This window comes from Patagioenas fasciata, chromosome 1 (genome assembly GCF_037038585.1).
Source record: "Patagioenas fasciata isolate bPatFas1 chromosome 1, bPatFas1.hap1, whole genome shotgun sequence".
Taxonomy (NCBI): Eukaryota; Metazoa; Chordata; class Aves; order Columbiformes; family Columbidae; genus Patagioenas; species Patagioenas fasciata.
Genome location: NC_092520.1, coordinates 152,847,444 through 152,865,298, shown reverse-complemented (window position 1 = coordinate 152,865,298; position 17,855 = coordinate 152,847,444). Strand labels below are relative to the sequence as shown.

At 40.0% G+C, this 17,855-nt stretch overlaps 1 long non-coding RNA gene across 1 annotated transcript; it reads right to left on the bottom strand.

Annotated features, from left to right (window-relative positions):
• Nucleotides 1–9,578: 9,578 nt before the first annotated feature.
• Nucleotides 9,579–17,142, bottom strand: LOC139827052 (uncharacterized). Its single transcript, XR_011737237.1, has 3 exons — nt 16,949–17,142; nt 10,664–10,753; nt 9,579–9,699 (listed from the first exon to the last, which is right to left on the bottom strand). It is a non-coding gene; the product is annotated as an uncharacterized lncRNA (long non-coding RNA).
• Nucleotides 17,143–17,855: the final 713 nt, after the last annotated feature.

Below are 17,855 nucleotides of genomic sequence, written 5' to 3'. Positions count from 1 at the left end.
GAAAGAGTTAAATACTTTGCAGTGACTTAATGGCCTATTGGGAAATACAGTTTAATTCCAATTTCCCAGGCCTTGCGTGGCCCTGAAGCAATGGTTCAAAGGTCTAAGTAGTGCTGAAACACTGTGTTGAGGACAAGGTGAGCTGAACCCCAAAATGCCTCCTAACGACTTCTGTTCAGACACTAAAAGTTAAAAATAGAAGTCGGAGTTTGCTTCAGTTAATTAAGTGTTCTGTGGTCACCAAAATATTATTCCAGGGCATGTTTTGGGAAAAAATAAGTGGGGTAATAAATGCCCTGTTGTATTTCAGGGATCTGTCTGTGGAAGTAAAGCCACCCCATCCTGAGCTGCAGTGTGACAGCTGAAGACATGGGAGCAGGGAAGGACACTGGGGTCCCCAGCAGCACTGTCAATGCTCCCAGGGCAGCCTCATGGGGTCAGTCAATTAGAAGAGCATGGGCACAGGCATTTTTCAGTGTTTGTTTGGGGGTTTTTTCCATGTCAGTAGCTGTGACTGCCTCTTCATCTTGCAACCAGTTCTCATGACAGGTAGGACAGAGTCTGCCAGACTGGATCACTTCAGGTTCTTGTTTCCAGCCATGGCCCATGCCAAGAGCTTGGGGAAAGCTGCGAGAAAGGCTGGCAGTGGTTGATGGTGAAGGTAGCCTGCCTCGCATGGGCATCTCTTCTTTGGTGTTATTTGGTAGTAGCGGTGTTGCAGAAGGGTTCAACTTCTTTACCAGTCCTAGAAGAGTTAGGAGTATTTCATCAGAATATTTCATAAGGAGGCACGCAGAGGCTTCATATACTACTTTGATAATGACCTGAATAGTCCCAGTTAATTAACTATCTTGTTATGGATAGTCTGGCCTAGGAGTCACAAAACTGGCATTTCAAATTCCAAAAATTGGTGTTGCTTGGTCTGCTCCACTTAGGGATGAGCACACTGTGAAGGCTGTATTTGGACCTGCCTCCCTCATACTCCATGAGAGTGAGAGGTGTTAAAATTTGGTGTTTGCATTTGATCATTGCTTCAGCTTAATGTCGATGTGGAGCACTCTTTTTGATGGGGGTATTTATTGCTGTTTGTTTTTCGCCCCTTTTCTCATGCTGTACTGACACATGTCATGCTTCTAATACCTTGCAAATATACTCACTAGGTAACAGAGAAACAATGCAGGCTCTTGCCAGTTGTCAACCATATGATCAAAGAGCGCAGCATTGTACGTCCCTGGTCAGTGATGAATTTACATCCAGTCTTGTCCAGTACTTTCTTACTCTGGATATTAGAGTGTATTTAGATGTGGAAAACTGGAACTAGAGAGTCTTTGCCACAAACTTTTGAGCTTAAGTCCTTCAGAAGTTGCTGCAGAGATCTTTTTCTTTTTTTTTTTTTTCCTGAGCCAGGTAGGGGAGGCAATGTCACCTTCACCACTTAACCTGCATTTGACTTCAGTTGATCTTGACCCACAGCCAAGATGCTGAGTACTAGCTTTATGATTCAAGCTATGGCATGCTGAAGATGGGAACAAAAATCTAAGACTTCAGATTACACTTTGGCAAGGTCTGTAAAATTCAACACTAAACCCCTTTAAATCCTTTTGGTTAAAGCTTCATTTTTTTAAAGGTTAATGATCATTTAAGCTTCTGAATGAGTTGCTGCTGCAAATAAGGAACATAAATTAGATAACTGTAGAGCTAATATTTTTTTTTCTTTCATGCTCTTTGTATGTAATTTAAGCTTTAGCTTTAAAATAATTTTTTTACTCACATGGACAGAAGACTTGCTCTGTTTTCCTCTTTAGGTAAAGAATTGAGATGCCAGTTAATTGGCAACTCTTATTTGTAGTGAGCTGAGAGGTCCATTACAAGCCATTGTCAGTGACCTTGGTTTTAATGTATTTCCAGTACATAGGACTGATAGGATGCAAACAGCGCTCCCTAATTTCATTCAAGCTTAATTTCAGAGATTTAGGGACACAAATATCTATGGGAAGAAAAGATTCCCCTTTTGGTATAAAGCAATTGTTGCAGCGTTATAACTGTGTCCATGAACTCATGTCTATGGCATTTATATAAGGAACTGTATTCCAATGTGTGCATGGCTCACTGTACTGTTAAAGTTATTCCTAATGGCTTTCCCTCCTCTCTGATCGTCTCCCATGCATTGCCCTTTTCCAGTCCCCGGTCCCTGTCCCCAAACACTTACTAAAGTTCTCTCTCTGCAATAGTCCCAAAAGCTCCTGGTCTCACTGTCTATCAATCTTCAGTGGTATTGGTTCGTGTTTGACATTGGATGGTCTCAGACAAAGTTTTAGCATACCTTTTTATGCAGGACAACTCAGTGTTCAGGGTACTAGCAATGCTAACATATCAGCTTTTCACTTTTCCAGTAACTGCATCACATATCTGTGTGTAAGGTACACCTCATCTGTTTCCTCTTGCTAGACATGAATGTTTTATAGCTTTGTATAGAAATTTTTCAGCAATCAAAATAGAAACACTGATGTCAGTTCTTGACAAGCAACTCATATCAAATCACATCCCACTGGTAATCTGGCATAGCTCTTTCTTGCAAAAGTATTATGTGAATGGATGCCCAAAATAACATTTGGTGTTATTAGGAGTATCAAGGTCTCATCTGTAATAACAATAACTACTGAAAATCTTGCAGGAATAAAACAGATTATCTTTCTTATACAAAAAGAACTGGTGAGTTTCTTTTTAATTGCCTTGTGTGACATGACTTATAGAGATGATTCCAACATCAACATTAAATGTCATCAGTGAAAACATAAACTTCAGAAAAACTAATCTGCATGGAGGTTTTCAGGTCTTTTACCCAGTTATTAAAAAATACATAAAAGCCATTTCATAAATGCTGAGATAAGTAAAAATTGCTTAGCTTTCTTTCATAGTGCTCCCCTAAGTTTTCCCTGAAACCATTACATTTGCCCCTTTAGAGTCTGCATTTGCCACTATGGTACCAGATATGTCAGCACAGAAGATTCAATGTAGTTGTTAGGAAAAATCTTGGGAGCGTGAGAGCAATGGGTCAATGCAACAGATCTCTAGGGAGGGTACACTTTCTTCAGCCCTGGATGTGTTTGTGGTCAGGTTAGGAAAAATAATGGAATCGTGCTAGGGCAGATGACCTTGCCCTAGCACAAAGGCTGCATGAAACAACCTTTTGAGATTTCTTCTAGCCTCATTTTTCTTACAATTTTATAACATTTCTTATTGTAAATATTTTATGAGTAATAAGTAATAGTAAGTAATAACTGCAGGATGGGAGCTGTCAATGATCGTTGAAACCGCTAGGTACAAGAGAAATAGTGTCAAAACGCATTAAAACACTGAAATAAATTACTAGTGTAGCTGACTTTATTGAAATGGAATGAAATCCAGCCAAAGAAAGCTAAAATAAGATTCTGAGGAGACTATTACAAGCTAAGTGGTGCTTTTGCTCACATCTAAACACCCATTGATATATATGTGTACATATATATACATACCATGTATGTACATATAGATAGGGATTTTTATTTAGGCTGAATGTAAGGGCATAATTATATGAACATAGGTCCTGTGAGTCACCTTTGAGACTAATCTGACTCTTAGATCATGGGCTGGATAAATTCATATTTGGGTAATATTGGTTTTGTCTGCAAAAAACCCGCTAAGGTCCTGCTCTACTTATTTGTGCAATACTTGTAAGAGAAGGCTCCAATAAGCCTGGCAGGGCTCTGGCTGCTTAGGCACAGTTGGGAATCAGCTGGGGATGAAGGTTCAGCCATTTGCTAGGCTGAACCTAAGAAGGAAACCTGATTGTACTTGATTTTGTCAATTTAGTTTCAATCACTGGTCTCTGGAAGTGACAATGTGCTGAGAACGAAGGATTCTGCTCCTCAGAAGTTAATAATTAAGCCTTGTTAAAGAGCAGAAATGCATTGTGTGGTTCACAATTTTTTCTTGATCAAGTGCTTGCAAGATTTCCTAGGACAGTGGAAAACTTCATGGTTTTTGTCAGCTTACTATTGTTTTGGCTTCACTCCCAATTTCTGCAATAAAATCTTCATCCAGGAAGAATTATTCAGTGTTCACCACAGCCTCTAGCCTAGACTGTCACTCTCAATTTTTTATCAAGTCCTGCTCTCAGACCACTAAGCAAAGAAGGCAATTGCATGTTCTCACCAGAGCAGACAGAGTGAACTTTCCTTCACACATTGTTACATATGGTACAGCTGTGACAGCTACTCATACTCTGGTTCTGCATTAAATATAAGACAGAGAGCACTGTCCTGCAAAGAGTTGCTCTAGTCAACATACTCATTCCCATGGAGGGTCATTAAAGTTGATTTTGCCTAAGATTGTAAGGAAGTAAAACTGGCACATGAGGAAACGCAGGTGGAAGAGCTTCCAAGAGGACTCATTCTCAGAGTTTTCTGCAGCTCTGCACATTGCTCGCAGAAGTAACTGCATAAAATTTGCAGTGCTAGCAAGGATTAAATTTACTGTGCTAGACACAGCCATTTTTAGAAGCTTATCCTCTGTTTTTTTTCTTTCCTTTTTTTTTTAATCATAAAGGGCAAAGAAATTGATAGGCAGTGGTTAGGCACACAGCTATGACTAATCAGGCAGACTCTATGTATTAGATTTCTGTACACAAATTCATAAGCAATGATGACATTTCAAGGGGTTTTCTAGAATTTCCATAACCTTTCTGTCCGGATCTGCTGTGTGTGCTAACAGAGACATGAGTACATGCACTATAACACCAGCATGGCTGTTGTCTGGAAATTTTGCCCACTGTCCCATCAATCTAGCTGTTAGAGGTATCCAAAAATCCTAGTGGAATATATAAAGCTCTCAGACTCTATCTAGGCTAAATTATTAGAGCAAATAGGTTGTGCCAGAGAAACTGCGGACATATGATAAGCTCAGTCTTTCAAGGAAGTCTTACTAAGATGTAATGGATCTTGATCATGCATGTGCAATTACCTTGTATTTCTAATAGGGAGAGAGCAAAGCAGAGCACAGCAGAGAGAATGGCAACCTCCCGGTAGCCTGCTGTCTGCATTGCTTTGTGTGAGGCACGAAGCTGTACCACAGCAAATAGATAAATCTTTGAGGAGAGTGGGTGAGCTATGGCGGCAGCTGAGGACAGAACATTCCTTTACAATTGAATTTTCCTGGCATGCAGCTTCTAATGCATTCTCCCCTAGAACTGCAAGAAAAATCAAAGTGGTTTTAATATCTTCCAACATGAAAAAAAGAGGAGGTATTACCATGCCATTCCATTACTTTATTGGCTTATGGAAAGAAAGAAGAATTTCTTTTGATCCCACACAAGAAGAACCATGTCTGTTTCTCATTTTGAATTCAAAACCCCTGTACAAGGAAAAGGAAACCAAACTTGCCATAGGTCTGTCCAAGCACATGTAGGGGCACACACATAATGCCTGATTTTACCCAGAAATGCTTTCTGGTGAGTCCATCCCATACAGAATGGAGTGGAGTCGGTCTGTTCTGAGGTAGTTTTGAGTTACTTCAGTAATACCATGGGTTTATCACAATAAAAAGTTTGATGTGAACGTTGTTAGGAAATTACACACTGATTCCATCTCTTAAGACACTGAATGTTGAGTTTCTCTTTCTTTTGAGTGCTTCTAAGTGTGCTCCTTCCTTGCAGCTCATCTCAACACCCTGCAGTCAGCATCTCAAACAAACCAGTAAGCACGAAGATATGTGTTTATACGAGAGCATGTGTGAGAGAGGGAAAATAGGGGAGAAAGAAGGGAAAGGAGAAAGAGAAAGACAAAGAGAGAAGGAGAGAGAAATAGAGAAAATGAGAGGGACAAAGAGAGAGAAGGGTTGAGAAACAGCATGAGGAATAGAGAGAAAGAGAGAAACAGAATGGAAGTGAGGAAGTGAGGAAGGGAGGGAGGGAGGGAGGGAGGGAGGGAGGGAGGGAGGGAGGGAGGGAGGAAGGAAGGAAGGAAGGAAGGAAGGAAGGAAGGAAGGAAGGAAGGAAGGAAGGAAGGAAGGAATGTAAAGTGGGAGAGTCTGTTGTCTTTCACTATGACCATCCTGTGTTTATTTTCTGAATTTTGCCTTATTGTAAAGTACTTGCGTAAAAGGATACCCTTTAAAGAAGTATAAGGACTTTCTGTAAGGACACAATATGCATGTGAAGTGCTTAGTTGTCACTTTATTGAATTCTTATCCAGGCATTATTTAAACTGTTTCCATATGGCACAGGTCTTTTTTATAAAAACCCACCCACTCAGATACCATATTAAAAAAGGTTATCAAATTTCTTTGGCATTGTCTGATTCACAAATCCCTCCTGGCATTAAGCCAATAGGTTTATCTGCTCTATCCATCTAGAAATAGATGTGCCTCTCAGGTTTTGTTAATATTTTACCTGGAACTGAAGTCAGGCTGCCAGAGCTAGAGTTACGCAGTTCCCTGTAGCCTTTTTAAGGATTGCAACATTTTTGTTCTTCCATTTTGTTTCTTTTCAAACTTTTGGCATCCACAGAAACTTAGCCATTCTTCTGAACATTTGTAGAAGTGTCAGGGTTGTTAGAATAGAATAATTTTTGCTACCACCTCTTTAATAAGAGCTTTGTTTTTGGGGGTTTTTGTTGTTGTTTTTAATTTTCATTATTGTACCCTTGTAAGAATTAGAGGTTATGAATTCTAAACCTCTGGTTGCTGTTATCCTCTTGCATCAGTGCTGTGCTGTCCTCTGCAGATCAGAAAAAAGTTTTTTCCTATTTCCCAGCTTCTGTGTAAGAGTTTCCTTCTTTTTTCTCCCTCAGTCCTTTTTTTTTTTTTTTTCTTTTGGTGGACAAGACAGTAACTTTTGGGCACAGCTCTGAGGAACAGGTGCTGGATGAGCTGGGCTGGGACAGGAGCAAGCTCATGGTCTGAGTTGGAAGCAAACCTCTGAGCAGGAGGATCCTTCTTGCATCATCCTTGCTTCCAAGACTTACAGAGAAGAGGGGAGTAATTTGTTACTAATCTTCTTTCTCACGCTAGCTTAGCCACCTTGCATGGCAGATAGTGGTGAGGGGATGGAGCCAACTTACTCACCAGCCCCGAGGTGGCCCTGTCGAAGTCTGCCATCTGAACCCACAAACCCAACTACCCCTGCTGAGTGGAAAAGGTTTCTCATTTCTCTGTGCAGATACTTAATCTGAATTAGACAGTAAGAGAAGTGTCTAGCTTAGATAAGTGCCTAAACTGTAATGATTATTCAAATCTTCTCAGAGCCTCTGGACCAGAATTATCATGAAACCCCTCATGAAATAGTTAATCTTGTGGTTTTGGCATGATATGTGCTTATAGCTTCTAGCAGGGAGGGTAGAAACAGCTACCCTTCCGCCAGAGCTTTGGCCATAGACAGCAGTAGGGAATACAGGGATAAATAAAAATTAAGAAGACCTTTAAAAAAATGCAGGAAAGCCAAGGGGTGTTGGAAAAGTTTGAACCCATTTTTATTTTATCTGACTTCAGATATATCCCCTCTGATTTCTGTGTGAAATAACCCTTGCCCACGGCTACCCAGACAGCATCTCCTGTCTTGCAATTCCAGGGATAGTACCCTCATGCCATCACCTTGACATCATCAGGAACAGCAACTGCTTGTTTTCCTTTTGATATATTACTCTGAAACAACATAAATGTCAACTGGCTGCCTGCACATATTACACTGGGAGAAAACAGCATTGCTCTGAACCTCTAACTTTATTTGTGGGCAAACTGAAACACTCGTGTCTTTAAAAAATTAAACAGAAGTAGAATATTACAAAGTAAGTAATAGTTAAAATCAAATTTCCTTCTTATTTCTTGTGCCACCACCCCTTTCACACTGCTAGGATGATTTTCCATATATTCTTACCTCTTGGAACCAGCCGGTGTCACCTCACTTGTGCTGGTCCTGGCGATCAGCATAAAGGTGTACTCATATGTGTCAGACCACGGTCTGTTTAGTGATAAAGTGATTCTAAACAAAAAATGTTTAATATTGTTACCTCCCTCACTGCAACAGGTGTCTTGACGTCCTGTGTGATTTTGAGGAAAATGGTTTATAAAAAAGTGAGAGCCAGTCTCTCTATTATCACTGAACACCAGAAAGGGAACCCAGGCCTTCACTTGAACGACAGGATTTTCCTTGGCAGAAAAATGTATAAAATCACTGATATTAAATAGGAATCTTTGTATGCTCCAGCAAAGACTTGTTGTATTGCTATAATACCTTTGACATTTTTGCAAAATATGAGTTCTTGTTACAGAAAGGTGTGTTTGATGCAGCCTCATTATCTCAGTTTAAAATCACATAGCTAATTGCACATGATAAATCCAGTTAATTTTGAAGAGTGTCCTTAGGAAAACACAAGTTTTAAAATTGTCTCTGAAGCAGGCATAATCTAGATTTGACAGTACTCCTATCCCTTTGTCTCAGCTCCTGCCTGGGATGATGAATATAGATTTGTGACTGTTCTCAGGACAGTTCAGAAACAGTAGATCAGAGCTGAACCACCGGATATTCACAGATTAAGTCTGCCCTGTCATGGCTGCAGTTTTAAGAAAACTATTTCAAGGACTGTACAGTCACAGTATCATGGACCTCTGTATGGCCTGCAAAGCCCCTCCAAATATCTATTCAACCTCTTTCATGGGTTTTGAGTACTGTGCTGTATTTCTGTACATACTCTGTTGCATGTACATATCTGTAAATTAGATGCATATGAAAAAATGTGCTTACAATACACAAAAGAAAGTTATTAAGACTTCCAGGAATGATACAGAAGGTAAGAAGTGTTGCCTGTTATCATACTCATAAGAAGAAATTATAAATTCAAGTAAAAAATACTACACTTATTAAACACTCTCATTGCACAGTAAAAATAAAGTCAAGTAATAGCAAAAGATTAAGTTGTAAAGATGTCTACACTACACTATGTGTTATATTATGCTATACTATATCTTAGAGTTCTACTGTTATATTTTCTGTCTCAGTTGTTTTTTCTTCACCTTGCAACAGTGTATTAGCTTTCATCTTGCAGTTACTGATTACTGTGTCATTGCTCAAATTTGTGCAAGTCTGGGGACTCATGACCATAACGCATTGCAAGAGACTTCATTTTTTGTACTCTTCTTCTGATACCATGGAGGCTGTATTTGCCAGAAGAAATTAGTAAGTAAAGTTTTATCATAATGCTCCAAAGTAACTGCAAACCTCTGACAGCTGCAGCTGTTTTCAGACCCTGTAATGAAATGGAAGATGAGTCAGACTGACACTGTGCCAAGGGATACTGCCAGTGCAACACAACCTCCGTGATACCTCCAGTGAGTAAAGCAATGTCAGTGAAGAGGAGGTGTCTAGAGAGATTGAACCAAAATACGCCTCAGTGACAGATCTCAAGAAAGGAGCTACACCCCCTAGAAGGTAAATTAGTAGATTTAAATCTGTTCATCTGGCTTTGACACTGTCAGCCTCATCGGTTGAATGGGCAGACCGTGCCTGCTACACAGTGCTTGCTGGGGAACTTACTTGGAGATGTGCACCTCTGCTGGCAGCAAAAACAATGGGTTTGAAGGGCCACATTGACTCAAAGATGTGTCCTCCAGTGTCTTCTTCCAAGAGTATCACTGGGTACAGTGTCACAAAAGAGAAATGTTGGTAGACTGGGAAAATGAGACAAATGAACAGCATTAAGGTAGGGGACTGGATATACAAGGCAGCACATTCCAAGATGGAGATTTTTTACTTTAACAAAGAAGAAGAGGAAAACTGTAAAAAGTGACTGTGATAGATTCCGTCAATAACAGAACAGCATGCAGGGAATTAAACCTAGGACAATCTAAAGCCCCAACCGTATAATCTTTGCAATGTAGAAAATATTAGAAAACTATGAGGTTGTGGAAAATCATTGCTCAGTTCTCAGCACTATGAGCTTTGATCAAATGGGATGTGCAACCTGTTAAGCAACTTAATAAATGTAAGCCGAGATAGGTGAGAAATTGTCCAAAGGACATCCCAGATAGGGATTCCTATAAATTTAGATATTAAATTGATATTAAGGAGGAGAGAGAGTACATTTTGTTCCTCCAATCACCTCTTTCTGAGTAAGTATTATAGAATAGTACTTAGTGTGAGTTTGCTGGCTCCAGGTAGCACCATATACTAAATAGCAACAAAATTAAGGGGTAGTATTATTTACAATAGACCTTTCCTCAGTAAGTTAGTCAGTTTTTCCATGCAAAATGCTCAGGACAGGAAGGATAATTTAGTGTCTAGTACAGGATTAGAAAGCAGCTTTATAAGAACACAAGAAATCTGTGCATCCTATTAGAGGCCTTTTAGTCTGCAGTGTTTGCTAGTATGAGATAGAGGGTCAAAAATCTTGTTTAAGTCAATATCTTTCTAATTGTGGGCAGATGGATGTTTCTTTACATCTTGAAACATGATGACTGATATACCCTCATTTTTTTTTTAGCTTGTGTAACTGTGTATGAAACTGTCTAGATTTCTGAGAAATGGGTAGGTTCAGGGACAGCTGAGTTTGTTCTGACAAAACCTTTTCTTCCTGTGCAAGAATCAAGATCTGTCTGCCTTCTTTCTGCAAGTGCTAGAAAATATCATCCTTACCTGGAGGGTAGCAGAGTTTCTGCATGGAATGACGGATTTTTACATTTTCCTTGAATCTCCAGAGGCCTCTTCACACATTCCGAGCAGCACCTGCATCAAGGAACATTCCTAGGTTCAGTGGGACAAGTATTTGGGGAGAAGCATACCTCTATGCAAATATATTTGTTCCTACAACACAACCATATGGATGAGTATGGCTAATCTAACATGGTGTTTGGCATCATTGTGGCTTACGCTAGAGCTATTTCAGTTATTCATATCATCTTCAGACTAAATATCTTTGTGCTTTAACTTCGTTTTGTAACCCAAGACAGGTTGAAGTTATCGATAAAATCACTCCACTCTTTGGTACTTTACATCAATCTGAATCTCTTCAGTGCTTCCTCCTTCTTCATCATGCCAAATTGCATTTCATGTTCCTACTCTCCCAAGCCCTGAAGGTGCCATAATCCAGCCATAACTTTCTTTGCTTACAGCTCTTTTGTCCTACCTGTCACAACATCCAAACATTTTCTTTCACAACTCCCTCTTTTTTGGAGGTCTCTTATATTGCCAGTTTACGATGCTTTCATTTTCTTGTTTAAACTCTTCCTTAAGTCTTTAATGTCCCTAAACCACTAACTTCCTCTGAATTAAGACTATGTGTGTGTCAGTAGCCTTCTCAAAGATGTCTGACTATCAGGACAAAGACTGTCTTATCCTGAGATTTATACAGCTCCCAAATCAGGATAAAATTTGACCTGTGTGGTGTGTGACAGACCTGCATGGCAACAAGGAGAAGATACATAGAATTTTAACTTTCTAATCCATTGTATATCTTCCTCAGTTCCTGAGAGTGCCATGTCTACTCCACTTGGTGGGCTTAGCAGCTTCATGTGACCAGGAAGCCAGAGGTGGTTTCTCCCACTTATATGATTTATATTGTCACTGGCAAAGGGAAATGGAGATTTTCACCCATTTTCCTTGGTTCTTTAGGTATGACAACTACAGCAGATACTGGCTTGCTCAGGGTCACAGTGGTAGAGGATGAGATTAGAAAGTTCGATCTGCATGTTCATTATCAAGCAGTATAAACTCCATTGGTGTACCTGCTCATTTTTAGTAAAATAAGAATAGGATTTTAAAAACTGGGTGCCTGAACTTGGGTTCTTAAGCCCATCTTCAGATTACTGTGACTAACTTAGTTCCCCGTAGACCGTAGCCCCCTGTGACAACTTAGGGCTCATGAAAACTATACTAAAATTTGAATAGTGAGTTTTCTAGCCACCTTTACATTTTGTCCTTTTTTAATATTTTTTAAAAGCAGGCACAAGCATATTCAGGAAATTATGTGACATTCACTAAGGTGACATTTATCCCTATTCATAATGTTTAATGCCAAGGAAAAATGATATTGCTACACACAGCCTACTGGCTGATCCTTTTGACATTGCAGAAATTTGATCGTTTGTTTTTTTTCCCTCTATTTTTATAGTTCTCTGCAGCTTGACCCTTGGCAAAAGCGCATGACGGACAATAATTGCAAATACTAACAAAAGAAACAAGAGATGGTGAGAGATTTGAGACAGGAGATAGGAGTGAGCAGGAGTATGAAGCACAGACTTAATATTCTCTCCTGGAATAAACTGGAAGCCTCTGGACATGTTAGCCAGGTGGCTCCTGGTGAAACTAGCAGGAGAGTTTAAGAAGAAACCATTTTCAGGTAGTCTCAAATACCAGGCAGCCTGAGAATATGCAACAGAACCTGACAGTGCTCCCAGTCTGCTTCAGTGTGCACTCAATGTCTCTTGCTGAGATCAGTGCTGAAGCTCTCCATAACTGCCAAAGGAGGGTGAGAAGAAACTAGCTGAGATAATAGTAGTGGCTTAAAATGCTAACCCATACCTGTGAGAAGGCAGTAGTAGAGGGAGTGTTGAGTACCATCCACCTGACCTGGCCAAAATACCCATAGGAATGATTCACTGTGCGACACACATGGAAGAGGTGTTGCACTGACAGTCTGGGACTGTGGCTGGTTCCTGCTGGGCAGGGCAAGAGATGGTCTGCCACTGCCTGCCTGAGAATTTCATACAAAAAAGGCATTTTGAACCATATAAATTATCATTTTACTGCAGGTATCTTTCAAACAACGGAACTTTTTTTTTTTTTTTTTTTTTTAATTTGTCACTTGAAAAAAGTTTGTCAAGCTTGTTTAGGTGTCAGTAGATAGCACACAGGCTTCCTGCTTACACAGTTAATATGTAGGGAAAAAGTCCTCCAGAAGCAATCCCGTGAGGGTTATTGAACTGGTAATAAGAAAGCAGTGAGGGCATTGTGCACAAATGTTGTTCAGCCCTGTTTGGGATTCTCATGTGTTTGTATTGTTACAGTTCCAGCTTGCTAATACCTTAAGCCTCAGGCTCTAACTTGAGCAGGAAGGTTTTATTTTTGGGAGAAGAATTTTTCCCATACATGAGTGCCTGCAATACCAACCCTTTTTTTTTTTTTTTTTTTTTTTTAATATACCATACAGTAGAACTTAGGCTAAACTGAAAAGCTTGGCCCAAAACATCATTGTATCACGGAGAAAGGAATAGTGAGAATGCAGACTGTGAAGTTTGTACTCTGAGATGCACTGCACTGCCAACAGCATGTCTAGGAGGTAGCGGTGGAAAAGAGATGGAGCTGCGTGGCTCATGTATGCACAGACAGAAGACTGTGGCTGACATGCAATTCTGTAGGTGCACAGCCACTGCAAGAGTGAAATGCCAAACTGGGCTGATCTGCTGCAAGAGCACTGGGGTTTCATACACATAAGGCAGCAGCTGGGAGGAGCCTGTGGAGGAGGGGAGGAGCACATGAGAGGGCTCACTTTTTGGCATCCAATGTGGTGGTATGGCTATGAACCTGAAAAATTCTCATAATCATTATTCTCTGTGAAAGATGTATTTGGCAGGGCTCTCTGAATATTTACACTGGAGCACATGTGGGCTGGTCACTTTAAGGGGTATCGCCACTGAAATTCAAGATACGAGACATCTTATCCTAAAATTCACTTCTGCATTGCCCTCTAAAACCCATTCAATAAGGGCTTAGCTCAGGTGCCTAAACATCCATGTTTAGTGCCTTCAGAGATGCCTGTGGTTACTTAGTCATGTGGAAGAGATAAATTTTACACCAGACTTACTGATGACCTACATGCTCTGCAGGGGCAATGACAGGCCATGAGGATATCAGAGGGCACTCTCAGATAGCTGTGTGTGATCATGTTTAAGTAACTGGACTGAGCCTGATGACTAGATCTCCACTGACTGCTTGGCTGGGAAAGATGAATTCAGATGCAGAAGCTGCCGTTGCACTCACTAAAACTTAAGCATAAAGGATCTCATCCATAAAGTCAAAACAGGTGTCCATTCTCAACTTCATATGTGAAGTTCATGGCAAAGTGCAATACAGCCCCTGGGAATTTTTCTTCCAGGGTTCACAGATCCAGAAAGCAGCATATGCTTTAGACTAGGAGCCAAAGACAGAGAGCCATATCTCTGGGGTCCTGTCCTTTGACCCAATACCTCACACAGATCTTCAAATACCATATACTTTCTTCTGTTTATTCTTTCATATATAAGATATTCTTTCTAGCTTACTTTCACTAGACTGTTTGTGAAGCTTAATTAATGAAGTAAGTTATTAACTTATTCTACCAGTATTTTCAAATGTTTAATCTTACCACATAACTTTTTGAGTTACAGCCTCTCTTCAACATTTATGCTGGGTGTTCTCAAAAACTTCAAATCAGATTCTTCTACATACAAGGTTTTACTCAATAAAATCTTGTTATCACTCATTTGAAAGACATCATTAATTTCCAGCCCAATGTTGCATCAAAGAGAATAGGGGTTACAAAGACTTTGGAAATAGTAATAGAAACTGGCACTGTATTCCTGTTAAAGCCAATAGGTGTTCATATATGAAGCTAGGGTGGTGCCACCACATTCCTGTCATTCAGCCGTATTAAGTATGTTACATAAAAGATGAATTTGTTAGGTGAGAAAGGGAGTATGCCACTCCTTTCATTACACAATGTACCTAAAATGAAGGTAAATCTTCAGCACCCAAGGGGAACCATAAAGCTATGAGGACTGGTCAGACTCACAGAGCAAATTATGAAAACTGAATAATCCTCATTTGTTAGAGAGAAGGTGAAAGCCTCCACCAAAGCAGAGATTCATGTCTCATTATTGCAGGTTTACTTTGTGCTCCCAGTGGATTGTGCTGCCTTTTCAGGTATGTCCCCTGCAGCCCATGTTCACCCTCCTCAGCAAATCGGTGAGACCCTGCAGTGGTTCACTGAGGGTTGAAAGGAATTTGACTTTTTTCATCCGGTACAAAGGAAAAAGGATTCGGATAAATTAAAGAAAATCTGTTTTCACAGAGCAGATATTTTTGGAATTAAGAAATCGATATCCAGTACTTCACACTTACTTCAAGTATCTTCCAGAATAGGAAGCGGATGTTTATAAACCATGGATCTCGGACACAACGAGGGTATAATTTCCCATTAAACCTGACACTATGTGTGTGTAGGTTGCAGCTAAGAGGCACAGTCCCACTCCCCTGCCTGCGGCTGTGCCTCGTATCTAGTGACCACTGGGCTGCTCAAGAGTGTTGCTTCAGCCAACCAAGCCAGCAGGAATACAGTTCCTCTGACTCCAAACAAGTAGGGTTCACTCAGATCAGTGAGCTGGACTGACTCATCCTGCATAGTCACTAGGTCCAACAGAAGGAAGAGAACAAGACCTTCTGGTTGAAGGAGGAGGAAGACAGAAAGGAGGGTAGAATGGGCCTATCCTGCTAGCAGCAGTCTGCAGCGGCACAGGATTATGTGTATTGGGAAACTATACCATTACTATCTCAAACAAACTAGCTCAGTGTATTACACTGTTATAATTATACCACAGTTATGCTAAGAACAAGCAATTTAATAGATAAGAGAGAATACCAGCCGAAGAACTTGATACCTTTTATTCCATCTATTAACATGCAGCACTATTTTTTAGTCATTGTAAAAGTTAATAATATATCATATTAGCAATAGAGATTAAGGTTCTGCTGTGCAAACAGGTACGAATGCACACTCTAGTGAAACAAAGAAGATACGATGATAGCTATAGGGTAAAATAATGGGTTATCATCCCCACTTTGCACAGACAGGACTGAGGTATGCCCCAGATAAGGAAGCTGCATATGCTGATGTGTATGAACTCCTTTGGACATCTGGGAATTGAATGTATTTCTGTTAAATACTTTCACAGAGTGATCATTATATAGCAACGATGACCTAAGATGGTGGCAATCTGAATGGAAAGAGTTACTTTGATAACATTTCCAGGCTAGCAAATAGTTAGAGATAATTTTAAAGTCTTATTTTCAGCCCATTCCTAGTTGGGACTTGGATGCTTTACCTTGAATGCTAATGAATTACGACACTTGCATTTACATAATTCATGCTCAATTGTTGAAATATTTATCTACCTCTATGAAGTATTATAATTTGTAAGACTGCAATATTTAAAGTTCTAAAGAAGACCAAATAAAGTTTTTTTAATATCAATATATTTCTAATACTTTCATTCGGAGGCTTGCAACAATTTTAACCAAGAAGATGGTGTCTGTCATTGCAACAATTCTAATTGTCTTACAGATATTAATCAAAGTTACTTTCAGTTCCATAATATAGGGTGTGCATCTTTGGGCATAAGAGGTACTTGGGTAGTTTTGACACTAGAACATCCTAATTGTAATCAGTAGGGAAAAAATAATTTTGGAAAATTTATGCTATTGCTGGGATAGTTATGGGTTTCAGGAATTTCCAGGGCTAAATTTCTACACGCATGTTTTTTTAAATTCTGCAGACTTTTAATAAAACAGATGAAATACAGTGAAAATAATCTACACTTAATCCACCAAGTTTATGGTGAAATGTTATATTCACATCAGAAAACATCAAAAATGCAATTCTGAGAGAGAACCCAAGATCAGAGTCTTATGCTTATAATGATGAAGGGGCGTTTTCCTCATCCCAAGCCTCATTGGCCAGTGCTGGAGACACCACACCAGCGTGATACACTATAATCTGCTGGGGCAAATCATGTGCTCTTTGTAAGCTGCTGAGGTAAATTTCACATGCTTAACGAACAGATCAAATCAGTGCTGAAGGAACTTCTGGTTGATACATTGCATCAGGCACTCACAATTAGACAGATTCAGTATGATGGAGCAAATAAACCCAGGATGGGTCTTGCTTACCTATGCATAGCTCAAGCGAGGAGCTGCTCCCAATTTCACCTGTGGAAGTAAGAACAAAAATATGGGCCACATCCTCTCCTGGCTGCAGGATCTTCTTTCAAATTGCCTCTTAAAACCAGAGTTAAATAAGCTCTGGATCTCTTGTAGTCAGCAGCAAAATTTCCCATCACTTTCTTGTCAACCTTTATCTTAACTTTTTCTGACTGATCCAGCCAAGCAGTCAACAGAAAGAAGCTGCTCTCCTTTGTCCTCCTGCAGTTTTGCCTGCTGCCCTGACCTAGGGACTAGCTCTTGACTTTGGTGCCGAGTGCCTCAGTGTGCTGGAATTTACTGTCAGAAAGGAAACACTCTGACTGCTATAGGACACCATGGGGCATGTGTTGCTTACACAGTAATGTCACCCTTTGGGTCATTGTAAGGCAGAATGTAAAGCTGACAAGTGGTGTTTATCTGTCAACGACATCTTGTACATGCCTTGAAGTGTCTCCAAGCTGACCATCTTGGAAAAAAAAATGCAATCTAGGCTTTAAAGTTTAATCTTCCCTTGTCTTGCTACATAGAGTAAGACCCCATTTGCGGATGCTGCATCTATACAGAAAGTATTTCTCATCACTTCTCAACAAATGTCACGACTCCTTTACATGGCAGAAAAGTAGAGTGCATGACAGAGCAGGAAAGTTTTTTTCCTGGCAGATCTACAGCGCAAGGCTGAGGTTGAGCTGGTCAGGTAAATCCAGACGTCTTTCATCAACACCAATAAGTTCAGTAAAGATGTCAGATGAAAAAGACTGCCTTCACAAATCAGATGGGGACTTAAAAAGTAACATATATCCTGAGATGCAGCATTCTTCCATGTTGAGGTACTTTGCTCTCTTGCAAAAGTAGAAGTTGTGCATTTTTTGGTTGT